General features: G+C 36.7%; 1 protein-coding gene across 1 annotated transcript in view; it reads left to right on the top strand.

The window, feature by feature from the left end:
- The first annotated feature begins 13,251 nt into the window (after nt 1-13,251).
- Nucleotides 13,252-20,925, top strand: part of OTOGL (otogelin like) — a 404,189-nt gene continuing 396,515 nt past the window's right edge. Inside the window, exon 1 of the mRNA XM_064376937.1 lies at nt 13,252-14,672. The gene's annotated coding sequence lies outside the window, so the exon portion shown is untranslated. The remainder of the gene's footprint in view (nt 14,673-20,925) is intronic.

Genomic DNA, 20,925 nt, shown 5'->3' with positions numbered 1-20,925 from the left:
ATAACCTCTCTGGCTCTGAAACTTGAACTGATGTGACCACCAATGATCTCTTTATTGACAAGTCAATTGTGTCTTATTAAACCTCTCTGGGTATTGACAATTCTACGTTTCTTGAAGCGGTTTCCTTCCTGGTCTTTCTTGGTATGATACACTTTTGGTTTTCTTGGTATTTTTCTGATATGACCTTTTCATTTTCCTTTGTTTATTTTTCTTATATGGCCTGCCCCCTCACATTGGTTTGCCCCAGAGCTCTGATCTCAGTTCTTTCTTATTCTACCGTCTCTGGGCAATTTCATCTAATCTGTGGTTTTTATAATATATTTAGCAAATATTTCTTGAGCATCTACCAAATATCAGTGCCTAGAACCAAACCTAACATATACTGGTGGTAGCTTTTTTTTGAATAAATGCATGCATGAATGAATATTCTAGTCATTATTTGTGGTAGACACTGGGATACATATGTCAGTAAGATTGGGTTTCTTCCTACCTTCAAGTCAGCCACAGTATAGTGGAGTCATATCTGTTACTCCAAATTTTGGCTTACTCCTGAGCTCCAGACCCACATATTCACCTACTTTTTTGTATTCTCATTTCTCGTCCTCCATGCACCTCAAGTGTAACATGTCCAGTGTTGTACTTCTTACTCTTATAATTTTTCATCTTTTTTTTACCTGACTTGGTGAATAACAGCATCATCTGTCTGATGGCCCAAGCCAGAAATTGGAGGTTCTAACTAATCACCAACAGCTATCTGTACAATCCTCTTAATATCTCTGGTTCATTTTTCTCCATCCCCTTTGCTATTGTTTTAGGACCCTTATTCACTATCTCTTGCTTGAATTATTACAATTGTCAGCCTGGAGGTAACTATTTTAAATTCTTTCAGCTAATTCTTTGGGTATCAGGCTTTATATCTTAATAACACATTTATTCGCTACTTTTCTGATTTTTCTGATTTAGGCTTTATTTATTGATTTGCCACTTTTAAAGATAAAAAATTTAGCCCTGTTTTTATCTCCCCTATATTTACTATATATGGGAATTCCTTCTGAGCACTCAGTCTAACAATATAATTATACTTTTATTTTTATTAGGTCTGTAGTCAGTGTTTATACTATTATGACAATGAAAATGCTAATCACCAACCGAGCTGTAGTTAGTAACTATTATTGTATTTCCTTTTCTGTATATTTTTCCCTGAAGATAATTTTTATGATTGTTTTGATTCCTTAACTATCTACTAAATTGAACAATATGAAATTGATAGTTTTGTAAGACAAAATTATTGAATATTGGCATTATGTGGTTCAAACTGGCATGTTCTTTTTATTAATTCACACCTAATTCTCTCCCAGCTACCCACATATCTCAGTACTTTTAGATGAAATCTTATATCACTTTCAATTTATTGATACCTTCTGATGAATCAAGTGTTTTTTTCATTTTCATCTTCCTGAAGAAGACTCCTGAAGCCTTCTGACTTGCTCCTATCTGAACTGGTTGCCAGCAGGGACACAACCATCATCCTAGGGTTCTTTCTTATGTGTTGGCATCCTAGAGATCTGTTTCTTATATTCTATGGCTTTTTATTTTTCAATTTATTCCCTCATTTTGGAGGATTACATCTTCTGATAGCTTCCTGAGAAAGAGTAAACTAAAGGTAAAGTTTTGAGACCTTGCCTATTTAAAACATCTTTATTCAGCCTTCACAATTTTTGGCATTGTATATCATTCTATGTTAAAAGTAATTTTCTTCAGAATTTTGAAGGCACTGCTGCAATATCTTTTGGCTTTCAGTGTGCTATGAGGTCCAAAGCCATTATGTTTCTTGATTCTTTGTTTCTGATCAGATATTTTCTTCCAGAACCTTTTCTTTTTCTTAATATTCTAAAATGTGATGATATTATGTCATGGTGGATGTCCAGTGGGTGTCCCATTGGACTGAGTACTTCATGAATATTTCAGCCTCACTGGCCTGGCTTGGGTCACAAGCCTACTCCCAAACAGATTGTGATAAACAGGAGAATGCTGTTCTCTGGCCAGTTCTAGGTAAGTTTTCCATCCCTGCAACTGATAATTGGGTGGAGGTACATGGACTGACAATACAAGAAGGGAAATTAGGGGTGCTATTATGAAAAGAAACACAAGAGATTGAGGAGACAAACCTAGAGGCATCCACTGTATAATGTAAACAAACTCTCTTGTATGTGTAGCTTGATGGAAACCTGATTTGTAATCACAGTACTGAGTTTTGAATGACTGAATTTGCTATTGTCCAAATGATCTAAATGACATTCAATGATTCACAGTCACTATTCCAAGCATGCAATTTATAATAAAGAGAGTGGTATCTTATATTTTATAGAAAGCTGGATTAACTTTTATTAATTTTTTAGAAAATATGTGAAAATGTCTGATTAAATGGATTCTGTAGATGCAACTATAAATATATTTCTTTCTCAAAAGCCTGAAAATATGTGCCCATTTATGTAGTGCTAGTTGATGAAGTAGCCAGGAGCCAAATCATTTGTGTGAAAGAAATGGGACCATGTTCCCAGAATAGGCCAGTTGCATGTTTACCACTGTCTCTTGCTATTCCTTGTCCTGGCAAGGCAGGACAGTGGCAGATTCGAAGCTCTGGATCTGATTGAGTCTCCCAGTGCATCTTAGAACAGAATTGCCTCTAGGGTTTCTGTGGTTTCAGGTTTTTGTTTTAAGTCTTTAATCCAACTTGAATTAATTTTTGTATAAGGTGTAAGGAAGAGGTCCAGTTTCAGTTTTCTGCGTATGGCTAGCCAGTTTTCTCAGCATCAGTTATTAAGTAGGGAACACTTTCCCCATTATTTGTTTTTGTCAGGTTTGTCAAAGATCAGATGGTTGTAGAAAACCTAGGCAATACCATTTAGGACATAGGCATGAGCAAAGACTTCATGAGTAAAACACCATAAGCGATTGCAACAAAAGCCAAAATTGACAAATGGGATCTAATTAAACTAAAGAAGGCTTCTGCACAGCAAAAGAAAACTGTCATCAGAGTGAACAGGCAACCTACAGAATGGGAGAAAATTTTTGCCATCTCTCCATTTGACAAAAGGATAATATCCAGAATCTACAAGGAACTTAAACAAATTTACAAGAGAAAAACAAACAACTGCATCAAAAAGTGGGTGAAGGATATGAACAGACATTTATCAAAAGAAGACCTTTATGTAGTCAACAAACATGAAAAAAAGCTCTTCATCCCTGGTCATTAGAGAAATGCAACTCAAAACTGCAATGAGAAACCATCTCAAGTCAGTTAGAATGGCGATCATTAAAAAATCAGGAAACAACAGGTGCTGGAGAAGATGTGGAGAAATAGGAACGCTTTTACACTGCTGGTGGGAGTGTTAATTAGTTCAACCATTATGGAAAGCAATGTGGCAATTCCTCAAGGATGTAGAACCAGAAATACCATTTGATCCAGCAGTCCCATTACTGCATATATATTCAAAGGATTAGAAATCATTCTACTATAAAGACACATGCACATGTGTGTTTATTGCAGCACTATTTACAATAGCAGACTAGGAACCAACCCAAATGCCCATCAATGATAGACTGGCTAAAGAAAATGTGGCACATATACACTATGGAATACTATGCAGCCATAAAAAATATGAATTTGTGTCCTTTGCAGGGATATGGATGAAGTTCGAAACCATCATTTGCATCAAACTAACACAGGAACAGAAAACCAAATACCACATGTTCTCACTCATAAGTGAGAGATGAACAATCAGAACACTTGGACACAGGGAGAGGAACGTTACACACCAGGGCCTGTCGGGGTGGGGGCTGAGGGGAGGGAGAGCATTAGACAATACCTAATACACGTGGGGCTTAAAACCTAGATGACAGGTTGATAGGTGCAACAAACCACTATGGAACATGTATACCTATGTAACAAACCTGCACGTTCTGCACATGTATGCCAGAACTTAAAGTATAATAATAATAAAAAAAGAAGAGAATTACCTCTCTATCTCAACAGGGAATAAAACTCATATTTGAAAGATAGGGACATGTTCTAAAAATGATAAACTTCACAGCCCATCAATAATCTTTACTGGAAAGGCTGAGATAAAAATAATTACTAAATTTGCACATAAATCTTCCATGAATACAAATAAACTACATGATAAGGTTTTATTACCTCCATTTTATAGGCACATTTAGTTTTGCTTAGATCGTATGTAAGTCAAGAAAACCTGCTGATTATCACTATAAAAAGCACTTATTAAAACTTCCTGCAGACAAACACTTATGATATGGTTTGGCTGTGTCCCCACCCAAAACTCACCTTGAATTGTAGTAATCCCCATGTGTCAAGGGTGGGGCCAGGTGGAGATAATTAAATCCTGGGGGCAGTTTCCCCCATACTGTTCTCTTGGTGGTGAATAAATCTCATGAGATCTAATGGTTTTATAAATGGGAGTTCACTGCACAAGCTGTCTTGCCTGCTGCCATGTAAGATATGACTTTGCTCCTCATTTGCCTTCTGCCATGATTGTGAGGCCTCCCCAGCCATGTGGAACTGTGAGTTAATGAATCCTCTTTCCTTTATAAATTACCCAGTCTCAGGTATGTCTTTATTAGCAGTGTGAGAACAAATACAACTTAAAACAACAGTAAACATGTATAAATGATATAAATTAATAAACATTAAGGGTAAGCAAAAATAAAGTGTCTTTTCTGTAGGGTTGCCAGTTGCAATACAGAACACCCCCATTCAGTGTAATTTTAAGACAAAAAATAAACTTTTTAGTGTAAATATTTCTCCAGTATTTCATAGGACATACTTATACTAAAAAAACTTGTTATTTATCTGAAATTCCAGTTTAACTAGATGCACTGCATTTTTATATGCCGTATCTGGCAACTGAGCTACCATATCATAGGGATTTAATTTTATATAGAAACACAAGGAAGATTATCAGAAGTTTGTGGAAGTTGAGACTGGAAGGAATTTTGCTACAAAATTTCCAATAGGTTAGGCAATATTTCCTTTAAATGAATCCAATTCAATTTGAGAAATATTTATAAAGTATCTCCTATCCACAGATAAATACCTCAGTGCTAGATATAGAGAGATGAATACACTGTTTCCTCAGTATTCTTGGAGCTCAAGTGAAGATGGTTTCAGGCTGATGGAGCAGATGGTCCAGAAATTGTATGGTAAGGAGAAAGTAGGAATGTGATCACCAAGCAAATAGAGAGTTGAACAAATGTGACAGTGAGGGAAGAGTTGGGTGGGTAAATGATGTAACATGTGATGACCAGGGAGACATACTGCTTTATGAATGCATAGCAGCAGATGTTAGTAATGTTCTACAAAGAACTCTGAGTTGTTTTACCCATGGTTTTCAGGCCTGCATCTGGAAAAGAACCTCCTACATATTTATTATATAACATTAAGCTTGATGTCGTATCCTAACTTGAGAGTTTACTTACATTATTGTCATAGTCTAAGAACCCTTTGGCTAAACTATCAATTTTGGAGTTTTCCTGTGTTTGCAATCTGACCCCAGGAATAATAGATAATATTTATAGTACTGTTCTGAACCCTGTACATGAATTAAAGTATTTATTTTTCACAATTTAATGAGGTGAGTACAGCTATTATCTCCAATTTTAAAGTAGAAGCTAGTCAGGTGTGATAAACTCAAGTGCCTGTCAGACTACATAAAATAAATGAGTGGGATAGGCCAAGAGCAAGGCAGTCAGAGCAAGTGACAGCCTTAGAGCTGGGATGTAACAGGGAGACTGTGGCACACTGGGGAGAAGAAGACCTGTCTCCAACACTTTCTAGATGGTTCCAACTATTTTTTTTAATTGTACTTTAGGTTCTGGGGTGCATGTGCAGATCATGCAGGATTGTTGCATAGGTACATACATGACAAGGTGGTTTGCTGCCTTCATCCCCCCATCCCCTATATCTGGTATTTCTCCCCTTATGATCCCTCCCCACCATCCCCACCCCTGCTGTCCCTCCCCTAGCCCCCCTGACTGATCACAGTGTGTGATTCTTCCCTCCCTGTGTGCACATGTTCTAATTGTTCAACACCTGCCTATGAGTGATAACATGCAGTGTTTGGTTTTCTGTTCTTGTGTCAGTTTGCTGAGAATGATGGTTTCCAGATTCATCCATATCCCTATGAAGGACATGAACTCATCATTTTTTATGGCTGTGTAGTATTCCATGGTGTATATGTGCCACATTTTCTTTATCCAGTCTATCATCGATGGGTATTTGGGTTGGTTCCAGGTCTTTGCTATTGTAAACAGTGCCACAATGAACATACTTGTGCATGTGTCTTTATAATAGAACAATTTATAATTCTTTGGGTATATACCCAGTAATGGGATTGCTGGGTTAAATGGTATTTCTATTTCTAGGTCCTTGAGGAATTGCCACACTGTCTTTCACAATGGTTGCACTAATTTGCAATCCCACCAACAGTATAAAAGTGTTCCTATTTCTCCATATCCTCTCCAGCATCTGTTGTCTTCAGATTTTTTAATGATTGCCATTCTAACTAGTGTGAGATGGTATCTCAGTGTGGTTTTGATTTGCATTTCTCTAATGACCAGTGATGATGAGCATTTTTTCATATGTTTTTTGGCCTCATGGATGTCTTCTTTTGAAAAGTGTCTGTTCATATCCTTTGCCCACGTTTGAATGGGTTTTTTTTTTTCTTATAAATCTGTTTTAGTTCTTTGTAGATTCTGGATATTAGCCCTTTGTCAGATGGGTAGATTACCAAATTTTTTTCCCATTCTGTTGTTTGCCAGTTCACGCTAATGATTGTTTCCTTTGCTGTACAGAAGCTCTGGAGTTTAATTAGATTCCATTTGTCTATTTTGGCTTTGGTTGCCATTGCTTTTGGTGTTTTAGCCATGAAGTCCTTGCCTATGCCTATGTCCTGAATGGTTTTGTCTAGGTTTTCTTCTAGGGTTTTTATGGTGTTAGGTCTTATGTTTAGATCTTTAATCCATCTGGAGTTAATTTTAGTGTAAGGTGTCAGGAAGGGGTCCAGTTTCTGCTTTCTGCACATTGCTAGCCAGTTTTCTCAACACCATTTATTGAACAGGGGATCATTTCCCCATTGCTTGTTTTTGTCAATTTTGTCAAAGATCAGATGATTGTCAATGTGTGGTGTTGCTTCTGAGGCCTCTGTTCTGTTCCATTGGTCTATGTCTCTGTTTTGGTACCAGTGCCATGCTGTTTTGATTACTGTAGCCTTGTAGTATGGTTTGAAGTCAGGCAGCATGATGCCTCCAGCTTTGTTCTTTTTGCTTAGGATTGTTTTGGCTATGCAGGCTCTCTTTTGGTTCCATATGAAGTTTGAATCAGTCTTTTTTTTCCAGTTCTGTGAAGAAGGTCATTGGTAGCTTGGTAGGGATAGTGTTGAATCTATAAATTGCTTTGGGCAGTATGGACATTTTCACAATGTTGATTCTTCCCAACCATGAGCATGAAATGTTTTTCCATCTGTTTGTGTCCTCTCTTATTTCCTTGAGCAGTGGTTTGTGGTTCTCCTTTAAGAGGTCCTTTACATCCTTTGTTAGTTGTATTCTTTGGTATTTTATTCTCTTTGTAGCAATTGTGAATGGGAGTTCACTTTTGATTTGGCTCTCTGTTTGTCTGTTATTGTTGTATAGAAATGCTTGTGATTTCTACACATTGATTTTGTATCCTGAGACTTTGCTGAAGTTGTTTATCAGTTTCAGGAGATTTGGGGCTGAGACGATGGGGTCTTCTAAATATACAATCATGTCATCTGCAGATAGAGACAGTTTGGCTTCCTCTATTCCTAATTGAATACCCATTATTTCTTTTTCTTGCCTGATTGCTCTGGCTAGAACTTCCAATAGTCTATTAAACAGGAGTGGTGAGAGAGGGCATCCTTGTCTATTGCCAGATTTCAAAGTGAATGCTTCCAGTTTTTGCCCATTCAGTATGATATTGGCTGTGGGCTTGTCATAAATAGCTTTTATTATTTTGTGATATGTACCATCGATACCTAGTTTATTGAGGGTTTTTAGCATAAAGTGCTGTTGAATTTTATCGAAGGCCTTCTCTGCATCTGTTGAGATAATCATGTGGTTTTTGTCTTTGGTTCTGTTTATGTGATGGATTACATTTATAGACTCGTGTATGTTGAACCAGACTTGCATCCCTGAGATGAAGCCAACTTGATTATGATGAATAAGCTTTTTGATTTGCTGTTCCATTCTGTTTGCCAGTATTTTATTGAAGATTTTTGCGTTGATGTTCATCATGGATATTGGCCTGAAGTTTTCTTTTTTAATTGCGTCTCTGCCCAGTTTTGGTATCAGGATGATGTTGGTCTCATAAAATGAGTTGGGGAGGATTCCCTCTTTTTGTATTATTTGGAATACTTTCAGAAGGAATGGTACCAGCTCCTCTTTGTATGTCTGGTAGAATTTGGCTGTAAACCCATCTGGACCTGGGCTTTTTTTAGTTGGTAGGCTATTAATTGCTGCCTCAACTTCAGTCCTTGTTATTGGTCTATTCAGGGTTTCAACTTCTTCCTGGTTTAGTCTTGGGAGAGTGCAAGTGTCCAGGAATTTATCCATTTCTTCCTTTAGTGGTTTATGTTCATAGAGTTGTTTGTAGTAATCTCTGATGGTAGTTTGTGTTTCTGTGGAATCAGTGGTGATGTCCTCTTTATCGTTTTTTTATTGTATCTATTTGATTCTTCTCTTTTTTCTTTTTTGTTAGTCTGGCTAGCAGTCTATCTATTTTGTTGATCTTTTCAAAAAACCAGCTCCTGGATTTGTTGATTTTTTGAAGGGTTTTTAATGTCTCTATCTCCTTCAATTCTGCTCACATATTAGTTATTTCTTGTCTTCTGCTAGCTCTTGAATTTTTTTGATCTTGCTCCTCTAACTGTTTCAATTTTGATGATAGGGTGTCAATTTTAGATCTTTCCTTGCTCCTCATGTGGGCATTTACTGCTATGAATTTTCCTCTAGACACTGCTTTAAATGTGTCCCAGAGATTCTGGTATGTTGTGTCTTCATTCTCATTGGTTTCAAGAACATCTTTATTTCTGCCTTGATTTCATGATTTATCCAGTTTACATTCAGGAGCCAGTTGTTAATTTTCCATGAAGTTGTGCAGTTTTGAGTTAGTTTCTTAATCCTGAGTTCTAATTTGATTGCACTGTGGTCTGAGAGACTGTTTGTTATGATTTCCATTCTTTTGCATTTGCTGAGTAGTGATTTACTTCCAATTATGTGGTTGATTTTAGAGTAAGTGTGATATGGTGCTAAGAAGAATGTATGTCCTTTGGATTTGGTGTTAAGAGTTCTGTAAATGTCTATTAAGTTCGCTTAGTCCAGATCTGCATTCAAGTCCTGGATTTCCTTGTTGATTTTCTGTCTTGTTGATCTGTCTAATATTGACAGTGGAGTGTTAAAGGCTCCCACTGTTATTGTGCGGGAGGTCTATGTCTCTTTATAGGTCATTAAGGACTTCCTTTATATATCTGGGTGCTCCTGTATTGGGTGCATATATATTTAGATAGCTCTTCTTGTTGTATTGATCCTTTTACCATTATGTAATGCCTTTTTCTCTTTTCATTTTTGTTTGTTTAAAGTCCATTTTATCAGAGAATAGGATTACCACTCCTTCTTTTTTTTGCTCTCCATTTGCTTGGTAAATCTTCTTCCATCCCTTTATTTTGAGTCCATGTGTGCCTTTGCATGTGAGATGGGTCTCCTGAATACAGCATACTGATGGTTCTGGCTTTTTATCCAATTTTCCAGTCTGTGTCTTTTGATTAGGGCATTTAGTCCATTTACATTTAATGTTAATATTGTTATGTGTGAGTTTGATCCTGCCATTTTATTACTGGTTGGTTGTTTTGTCCTTTGGTTGGTGTAATTTCTTCATTATGTCATGAGTCTTTACCATTTGGTTCTTTTATGCAGTGGCTGGTACTGATTTTTCCTTTTCATGTTTAGTGCTTCCTTCAGGAGCTTTTGTAGGGAAAGTCTAGTAGTGACAGAATCTCTCAGCACTTGCTTGTCCATAAAGGATTTCATTTCTCCATCACTTATGAAGCTTAGTTTGTCTGGATATGAAATTCTGGGTTGAAAGTTCTTTTCTTTAAGGATGTTGAATATTGGCCCCCACTCTCTTCTGGCTTGTAGGGTTTCTGCTGAGCCACTGTGAGTCTGATGTAGTTCCCTTTGTGGGTGACTCGACCTCTCTCTGGCTGCCCTTAGTATTTTTTCCTTCGTTTCAACCCTGGTGAACCTGACGATTATGTGCCTTGGTGTTGCTCTTCTAGAGGAATATCTTTGTGGTATTCTCTCTATTTCCTGGACTTGAATATTGGCCTGCCTTGCTAGATTGGGGAAGTTCTCCTGGATAATATCCTGAAGAGTGTTTTCCAACTTCATTCCATTCTCTCCATCATCTTCTGGTATGCCAATCAGGTGTAGATTAGGCCTTTTCACATAATCTCATATTTCCTGAAGGCTTTGTTCATTTCTTTTCACTCTTTGTTCTCTTTTCTTGCCTTCTCATTTTATTTCTTTGAGCTGATCTTCAATCTCTGATATCCTTTCTTCTGCTTAATCTATTTGGCTATTGAAATGTGTGTATGCTTCATGAAGTTCTTGTGCTATGTTTTTCAGCTCAATCAAGTCATTTATGTTCTTCTCTAAACTGGTTATTCTAGTTAGCACTTCATCTAACCTTTTTTCAAGGTTTTTAGTTTCTTTGCATTGGGATAGAACATGTTCCTTTAACTCAGAGAAGTTTGTTATGACCCACCTTCTGAAGCCCGCTTCTGTCAATTTGTCAAATTTGTTCTCCGTCCTGCTTTGTCCTTTGCTGATGAAGAGTTGTGATCTTGTGGTCGGGGAGAGATGTTCTGGTTTTTGATGGTTTCTTTCCTCTTGTGCTGATTTCTTCCCATCTCGTTGGATTTATATAGTTTTGTTCTCAGGTAGCTGCTTGGGGACATGGCCTTTCCTTTGTTTGCCTACAGAGGTGCTGCTGGGCTGCCACAGATTCAGTGGAACTGCTGCATCTTTTATTTACTTAGGAAAATTAGGTCGGCTTCTGCAATGGCACCTTCCCTTCCCCCCACCAAGACTGATAGTTCCTGGTCGCTCTTTAACTGATGTTCTGGGTGCATAACTCTGTAGTGTGAGTTTTTTAGCCTCCTGGGCTTTGCGGGGGTGGCAGGGAGACCTGTCCTGCCATTTGGGCTGTTTCCCTGTGTTCAGTTCCCCTTCTTGCTGCAGTTCCACTTTTTACTGGGGGGCAGGTAGCTCCATCTCACTGGCTTTTTGGCTTTCTTGGCGTCAGCTGATGCTTCTGCCTAGATCTATGCTGACAGCCCAGATGCCAGCCAAAGTTGCTGTTCTGCTCTACTCAGGCAGCTTGCTGAGGCTTTTCAGCCTGGCGAAGATTTCCTGTTCTTGTTTGGAATTTTGGAGACCACTAGGCTTCTGCGTCTCTCTTGCTGGGAGCTGCTTTCTGGAGCTGCCTCTTATTCGGTCATCTTGGGATGCCCCCCAGTTCAAATTAAAAGAGAAGATGAAAATTCAATTTTTTTTTTTTTTTTTTTTGAGACAGAGTCTCACTCTTTCTCCCAGGCTGAAGTGCGTGGCATGATCTTGGATCACTGCAGTCATTGCCTCCTGGGTTCAAGTGTTTCTTCTGCCTCAGCCTCCTGAGTAGATGGGACTATGGGTGCGCACCACAATGCTCAGCTAATTTTTTTTTTTTTGTATTTTTTAGTAGAGATGGGGTTTCACCATGTTGGCCAGGCTGGCCTCAAACTCCCGACCTCAAATGATCCACCCACCTTGGCCTCCCAAAATGTTGGGATTACAGGTGTGAGCCACTGTACCCAGTCCCCCCAATTTTTATGTGAAAATTTCTCATTTTTGTGTTTGAACTTAAAATTTAATCTTCCCTCAGGGGTGTTGGTTCTAGGACCCCAGCAGATACCCAAATCTTCAGATGCTCAAATCTCGTATATAAAATGGTGTAGTATTTGCCTGTAATCTATGCACATCCTCTCATATACTTTAAATAATCTCCAGTTACTTGTAATAAGAAGTGCAAAGTAAATATTATATAGTTATTATACATTGTATTGGTTTTTAATTTGTATTATTTTTTATTGTCATAATGTTTTTGTTTTTTTCTGAATATTTTTAATCATCAGTTTGAATCTGCAGATATGAAGGGCTGACTATATTGTCTAAATAAAACAAAATAAAAACAACAAACGCATTATTTTAGCCCCAAATTTGCTACTGAGCAAGTTTTGCTCCCAGTTTGTCATTTATGCTTTAAATATATTTTATTTTATAAGTTAAAAAGAGTAATTTAAGAAATCAAAACTGAAAAAAAAATCACTGAGCAAAACTTATTATATAATACCAGACTCAAATAAGCATATGTCTAGACTGTAAAACTAAATTGTAGCAGTATATGACCAATAATGTTAAATGTAAAAATTGAGTAGCCATTACTCAAACAAAACAATTGTTTCTTTCCTGTAGAGTAGTGCTTCTCAAAGTTTTTGATCAGTATACCTTAGGAAATTAATTTTATGTCATATTTAGTTATTCTTACAAATGTGTGTGTGTGTTTATAGATATAAATATTTGCATGAAATAATATAAACCTTTACTACTTATAATGCACTTTGATACTTTTTATTCTATTCTATTTCATGTTGTTTACTACACGCTAAATTGATTTCACAGCCCACTAATGGGGCCTGTCCAAGTTAAAAATCTTTGCTGTAGAAAACGACTTTTTCTCCATAAAAGATCATTGGTTCAATATCATAATTGCATTATGACCCTTAGCACTCCGAGTGATGCAAAGTATAAAATTTACCAAGTACTGCATATCCAATTCCCGTTATGAAAACTCTGGTGGTAGTAAGAGAAATGGCTACATTTAAATAAGATATGTTTGTTTTCTTTGCAGATTCATCTTGCCTCCTTCAGGAAATTAGGGCAACTCCTTTTAGTTACTCACTGAGGGCAGGAGGAGAATATAGCTTTTTGTATTCTCCCATAATGCGTAGCTGAAGGTAGTGGCTCAATTAAAACTTGTGGCTTTGATAAATCAATAGACTATGGCTATCAAAATATGGGTTATTGGTTACCAACTTTGGCTGATTATTGGAATTTTCTGGAAAACCTAAAAAAATACAGAATCTTATTCAGAAAAATTACAATTTTATTTGTCTTTTGATCCAGCAATCCTACTTCTAGGAATCAATTCTGGGAACTAGTTGGTTGAATGAACTGTGATATTGCCAAATTTTAAATTATTATGCAGTTATTTAAAAAATGAGGAAAATCTCCAAGATACATGGCTCAGTAAAAAAAAAAAAAAAAAAAAATCAAGATGCTTATGTTCTGTTTACTTTTGCACAAAGAAACACTGGAAGTATAACAAGGAACTGAAAAAAAAAAAAAAACAGTTATCTATGGGGTGATTTTTGAAATGGGGTGAAAGGGAAAGGGTATTATGTGAGATTTAGAAATCAGACTGGGCACAGAGTTATATGCTTGTAATCCCAGCACTTTGGGAGGCTGAGGCAGTCAGATTGCCTGGGCTCAGGAGTTTGAGACAATCCTGGGCAATATGGTGAAACCCTGTCTTTCCTAAAATACAAAAAATTAGCTGGGCGTGGGGGCAGGCACCTGTAGTCCCAGCTACTCTGCAGGCCGAGGCAGCTTGAACCCAGAAAGTAGAGGCTGCAGTAAGCTCAGATCATGCCACTGTACTCCAGGCTGGGGGACAGAGGGAGACTCTGCCTCAAAAAAAATAAAAAATAAAAATAAATCAATGTATGCCTTTTTATATAGTTTTGGTTTTGAATCATGTAAATATTTTATATATTAAATAATAGAAGATTAATTTCAAACCAAGAATCTCTAAAACTGAAAAGATAAACGAGTAGGTCTTGCTATATATCATATTGCAAACATAACCACACACATAGAAAAAAATATATGTTTCCAGTGTATGTCGTACTCTGTGCATCCTAGTCTTAGTAAGATATACTCTAATAAGTAAAAACCTTATAGAAAGAAACAAAGAAAAAAACCATAAGCATCTCTCTGATTTTTATTGTTAGTATAATATTGGTATTACAATTTTTAAACCATTATTGCATATTTTTTGAAAAAATACATAAATATTTAAGGAGACAAGATTTTCAGTGTAAGAAAAGGATAATATGTCAGTATGAAATCAGATAACTTACAAAAAAGCATGTAATGTTGCGTTTGAATTGGAAATGCCTCTGAAGGAATTAGGTTCCCTTAAAGAAATGGCTAATTCAAAGTCTGAGGCAGTTAGGTAAAAATAGAGCCTTTCAGTGTCTTGTGCCAGGAAGCAAGGAAGTCTTCAAACATAGGAGCTAGCTTGAAGCAGCTTCCATTGACCAAATTTGGAACAAATTAAGAATCTCTAAAGAATAACTAAATGATTATAAAACATTGAATAAGTAAAAATCCATGAGTTCTGAGAAGAGAGAGAGAGGGAGAGAAACTCATTTGCTACAAGTGGAGGAGACATTTATATCAGCATCTTATTCTGGAAATAGGTAAGAAATTATTTACCATGTCATTTTTTGAAAGAACTGTTGAAACCAGTTAATGTGTGAAACCTCTTTTTTTACAAAAGAATGTCAGCTTTTTAATATTTAAGAAATAATATAATTAGGAAAATCATCATTTTGGAATCTCTAATGAAATATTGATTCAGGCAAAGAAGCAAAAATCATTAGGTGAGACGCTGATGGGGAGGAGGATACTCACATAATATGTCCAAGTATCACCTCACATTACCTGTTAATTGCAAAGGGGGGAAAAATCTTGCCTTTATAGTGGAGATACTAATCACTTAACATAGTGATCAAACCTAATGTTACTGACAGACAAGTTGAAGCTATGTGACTCCCAGTGTGATCATTCAATTATAGCATCAGTATGAAGTATCTGTGGCCAAAGCTTAATCTAAATCTAATCAAGCTCTTAGACCCAATTCCCAGTTTACAGGAAAAAGAAGGATAAAAAGGAACCAGCTAAATGACACCAGGAGGAAACAGGTCAAATTGCCAAAAAGGAGTTTTTTTGTATAGCTAGCAAAGAGTTTAATCAAAGAAGCCTGAAGGACTTTTTAGCTTTGAAGGTAGATACACAGGTGTTGCTTCCCTCAGCTTTTGCTGAGAGCCTTATTCCTTCATAAAGATAATATGCTGCTGCTGCTGCTCCTGCGGTCTGGGCATTATGTCCAACCGTAAAGGAATATTCTTATACAGTAAAACAATTCCAATTTCAACATAAAAAAATCAATTTAAACTTGAGAAACATTGAGCTGTACCTAGAACTGATGTCTTTTTTTTTTTTTTTTTTTTAAATAGAAGAAACTGTTCCTGTCTAAATACGGGCATTTTGATTGCTTGATTCCACTGATCCCTTTTAGCTGCTTGCTACATTAAATTCTCATTGGATGTGCACTTGCCTTGTCATGAAAGTAATTTAATCTTTAACGCTGATTTTTAAAATGTTCTTTGGACTTCTAACTGGATCACTTGTCATTCATTGATGCTGTTACATTGCTGTGGCATTTTGGACTTAGCAAATGACATTAAAAATCACCTTTCTTAAATTACATTTAAGCTTAAGCGAAATAGCACAGAAGCATATGCTTTGTTCCTTTCCTACAAAATGAAGAGAGCTTAAACTAAGGGCTGTCTTCAGTTTGGAGGAGAGAAAGTCGGGGAGATGGCAGAGCAGCTGTGTCTTGTTTTGAGAGGGAGAAAATTCAGGCTCACGCTTTTAGAGCTGCCAGGCAGCAAAGCTTCTGAGCAAAACTGCCCTGGTTTTGCCACTGGCAACTCCACCCTTGCTGTTCCCAGAAACACCCTCCTGTTTCCCTTCCTTTAAACTATCATTTTCCTCTCCCACTGGTTAGCAGAATTGTTGCTGTTAAATAATAACCAAGTAGATTTTCTTATACAGTTTGAAAAAATCAATTTATTTTATAGTCTTTCTACATTCACATTATACTTAGGTAGCATTTCTATCTTTTATATGTGGGTACAAGAACTAGGCTAAAGGTAGAGAAACATGTTTACTTTACTGCATATGTGAATAGAGTACCTTATAGTCTTAACAAGAATTCACAGTTTTGGTCTAAGCTTGTAGTTCTCAGTGTACTCAGTTCCTGGATTTACAGCATCAGCATCATCTGGGTACAGGTTAAAAATGCCAATTTTTGGGCATCAACCAACTTTCTGAATCAGAAACTGGGATTCGAGACCAGAAAAACCCTCTAGTTGATTTCTTTTGCACACTAAAATTTTGGAACTACTCTATGCCGTGAGATTCCCTATATTTCTTTATTAAGTCAGCAAACATATTTAAGCATGTTCTATGTACTATGATCCATAAAGAAATAACATAAAAATCTCTATCCTTAGAGTGGTAATATGGTATATAGGGAGAACAGAGTTTACATAAAAAGCCATAACAGGCACTTCTGATTATCTGTTTTCTCTACTTCTGGGTGTTCCCAGGTTAGGGTCTGTACATAAGAGTGGGTAAACCATACTAACCAATGGTGAGTGAGGCAAAATTAACATATGTATTTGTAGAAAAGAAAAGCTCTGGATGTGGTTGAGCACACCAAGTTTCAGACTCTGAGAATATTAAAAGATTTGTTTCTATTCTATATTGAGAAAGAATAGCTAATCAGGAGCATTGAAAAATGGTGGGAGAGATGATAGGAAGGCTAGGATAATTTAGCTTGAAAGGAAAATTAAATTATGCACTCTCTATGTAAATAGCATTATCTTAGCCTGTTGACTCAGCTGGTTAGAGTTCTAAGACAGATTCAATTCCCTACTGAGAACGGATGCATTATTTTCATTCTCTGACTACAATCTACAACCCACCTCACAATCCAAGATAACAAATGCAGATGGAAAGAGGAATGGGTGAAGGAAGTAAATCATTACACATTCATCCCTCTTCCAGGGTGAATGACTGAAAGCTACTGAAGGTGGGTGGTAGTACCATCTTTGTAGGAGGTAGTAGATAATAAATGGTAAATTTCTCAAGTTCTTTCCCAAAGTTTTCATTGGTATGAAGAATTTTTTTTTAAGGTAAATTTACCTTTTTGAAGAAAGAACACAATTTCTCAAGGAAAGTTTGTAATGTATAATTTGTGTGACTATGATAATTTTTATGTTATATAACTAGTAAAATGTTTCATTTGGCAAAAATATTTATATTAGCAAATAAGCATGTAGCTCTCTTACGCACAGTAAATAAATCTTGACAATATTAAAAAATTAGAGGTTAAGCTCTTGCATCCTTATAAGGAGACAAAAATTAAATGCCTCACTCTTAAATATAGTAGGCTGAATCTACTAACATTAGCTATGGATGCCTCAATGTTTCCATGCAAAATCTTGTTCCTAACTAAGCCTTAGGGAAGTACCACAAGGTTAAACTTGAGCATAATATCTGTTCTCAGCAGATTGTTTTACAGTTTCTGAGTACCAAGTTATCATAAAAGATGGACATATAATGGAATATTCATGTGCCCAGTTTTTCCCTATGTGTAATGTTTGAATACATCGGAAAAGTTTATAGTGGATGTAATGATAGTACTGAATGTCAGTGAAAAAAGAGAAAGTTTTCTTTATATTTCCCCATTATTTAACACCAGGAGACCTTCCTACATGCTTCAAGGGAAAACTCAAAAGATTGTTTTTTTTTTTTTTTTTTAAATACTTTTAAAGAAATAAAAGGAGAGAGATCCAAGATGGCTGATCACTAGCAGCTCGGGCTCGTAGCTCCCAGTGAAAGCACAGAGGACGAGAGGACGCCACACTTTGAGACGAATTTTTATTGCTCAAAGACCAAGAGATTCCCAGTGGAGGAGCCCCATGGGTCGCCAGGGTGACTCTTGTGGCCGGCGCGGCAGTTTTGCTGGTGCCTTAGCACGGCAGTTCTTGGTGCAGAGTCCGGAGATTCCCGGGCAGAAAAGCACCATCAATCTTAACACCGCTGTTTTGGCCGGTGCAGTGGATTGCTCAGATTTCGGTGCTGGGAATCAATAAGTTGGACGTCGCTCAGAGACCTAGTTAGAAAGTCAGTAATTACAAAGACGACAGAGGGATAAATATATAATGAAGGGAAGAAACCAGCCTAAAAAGGCACAGAATACTCAAAATCAGAATGCCTCTCCCTCTACAGGGGATCGCAGTTCCTCATCAGCAATGGAACAAGGCTTAATGGAGAACGAGTGTGTTCCATTATCAGAAGCAGGTTTCAAAAGGTGGGTAATAAGAAACTGTGAATTAAAAGAACTTGTTCTAACCCAATGCAAAGAAACTAAGAACCTTGTAAAAAGGTTTGACGAAATGCTAATGAGAATGGACAATTTAGAGAGGAATATAAGTGAATTGATGGAGCTGAAAAACAACACGAGAACTTCGCGACGAATGCACAAGTTTAAACAGTCGAATTGATCAAGCAGAAGAAAGGATATCAGATGTTGAGGACCGGCTTAGTGAAATGAAACGAGAAGACAAGATTGGAGAAAAAAGGATAAAAAGGAATGAGCAAAGTCTCCAGGAAATATGGGACTATGTGAAAAGACCTAATTTATGTTTGATAGGTGTACCTGAATGTGACGAAGAGAATGAATCCAAGTTGGAAAATACTCTTCAGGATATCATTCAGGAAAACTCTCCCAACCTAGCAAGGCAGGGTAATATTCAACTCCAGGTAATACAGAGAACGCCACAAAAATATTCTTCAAGAAGACCAACCCCAAGGGACATAATCGCCAGATTTATTAGGGTTGAAATGAAGGAGAAAATACTAAGGGCAGCCAGAGAGAAAGGTCAGGTTACCCACAAAGGGAAACCCATCAGACTTACAGCAGATCTCTCAGCAGAAACCCTACAAGCCAGAAAAGAGTGGGGACCAATATTTAACATCCTTAAAGAAAAGAACTTTCAACCCCGAATTTCATATCCAGCCAAACTAAGCTTTACAAGCAAAGGAGAAATTAAATCTTTTGCAAACAAGCAAGAACTTAGAGACTTCACCACCACCAGGCCTGCTTTACAAGAGCTTCTGAAAGAAGCACTATACATATAAAGGAACAACCAATATCAGCATTTCCAAAAATATATCAAAAAGTAAAGAGCATCAACACAATGAAAAATTTACACCAACTAACTGGCAAAACAGCCAGCTAGCATCAAATGGCAATATTAAACTCATATATATTCAAATTGGATAAAAAGCCAAAACCCATCGGTATGCTGCATCCAGACCCATCTCACATGCAATGATACACAAAGACTCAAAACAAAGAGAAGGAGGAAGATTTACCAACCAAACAGAGAGTAAAAATAAACAAATAAATAAAAAGCAGGAGATGCATTTCTCGCCTCTGATAAAATAGACTTTCAAGCAACAAAGATCAAAAGAGGCAAAGAAGGACATTACATAATGGCGAAAGGATCAATGTAACAAGAAGAGCTAACGATTCTATAGATCATCGAGACAGAAAATTAACACGGACATCCAGGACTTGAACTCAGACCCAGAACAAGTAAACTTAATAAACATTTATAGAACTCTCCACTTCAAATACACAAAACATACATTACCACCTCACACCTATTCCAAAAGTGACTACATAATTGGAAGTAAATCACTCCTCAGTAATTGCATAGTATTTCATAGGTTTAAATGAAATATTGGTTGGCTGCTTGTTTGTTATTTTCTTCCCTTATTCCTTCCTGTCTACATCATTAAGTATAATTTTTGGTATAAAAGAGGTTTTTAATACCCATTTCTAAACTGCATTCTAGCCTGGGCAAAAAAGCAATACTCCCATTCTCTCTCTCTCTCTTTCTCTTCCTTTTTCTTCCTCTTCTTCATTCTTTTTTTTCTTTCTTTCTTTCTTCCTTAAAAAAAAAAAAGAAATAAAAGAAATAAAAGGCAGGATATCTATATACACATAAATACATGCATAAATTAATAGCTGGGTGCCTAGATCTTGGGCTGTATTCATGGAAATATGCCATGCCTTGTATATGAGCATAATGCCATTTGTCAGCTATCATTAAGTCTGTTTTTCTAATACAGGGATAAATAACTGTATGGAAATTTGAACTTACAAAAATATATTTTTAAAAAGCAGCTGATAATCCATTGATTATTTAAACTTGATTTTCTAGTTTAAAAACAACCAATAAAAAGGATTTTGTTTTCTTTTTGTTTAGGGGGTCATACAGCACTTCAAATGTTCATTTTAAAAGCAATAAACAGAATACTTTAGTTAAAATATAAATATCCTCCATAATAGGAGAGGAAAATAAAATTTTAATTGAACAATTCACCAGATAATTTAATTATCCTCACTATGAAAACCAGGGATTACAACCTGAAATGTCTTTAGGAATCAGGCAGGTAATATAAATGATGATGTAGGCTGTATGTTGCATGGAGAAAATTCTTGGACTAAAGAGTTTACATTCAGCCTACAGGAAGTAGCAGGTCGCAGGATTCAGCTCAGTTCATATAGTTATACAAGTACAATATTTCTAGATCTTTTGATTTCAAAAGAAACTCCAAATCTAGATTTGTTTTGTTTTTGTTTTTGTTTTTTTTTACAGAGTCTCACTCTGTCTCCCAGACTGAAATGCAATGGCACAATCTCTGCTCACTGCAACCTCTGCCTTCCAGGTTCAAGCAATTCTTCTGCCTCAGCTGACCCAGTAGTTGGGACTACAGGTGCCTGCTACCATGCCTGGCTCATTGTTG

Source organism: Aotus nancymaae, unplaced genomic scaffold, assembly GCF_030222135.1.
Source record: "Aotus nancymaae isolate 86718 unplaced genomic scaffold, 86718_ANA_hifiasm-v0.15.2.pri h1tg000016l, whole genome shotgun sequence".
NCBI lineage: Eukaryota > Metazoa > Chordata > Mammalia > Primates > Aotidae > Aotus > Aotus nancymaae.
This window is presented reverse-complemented; position numbering and strand designations above follow the sequence as displayed.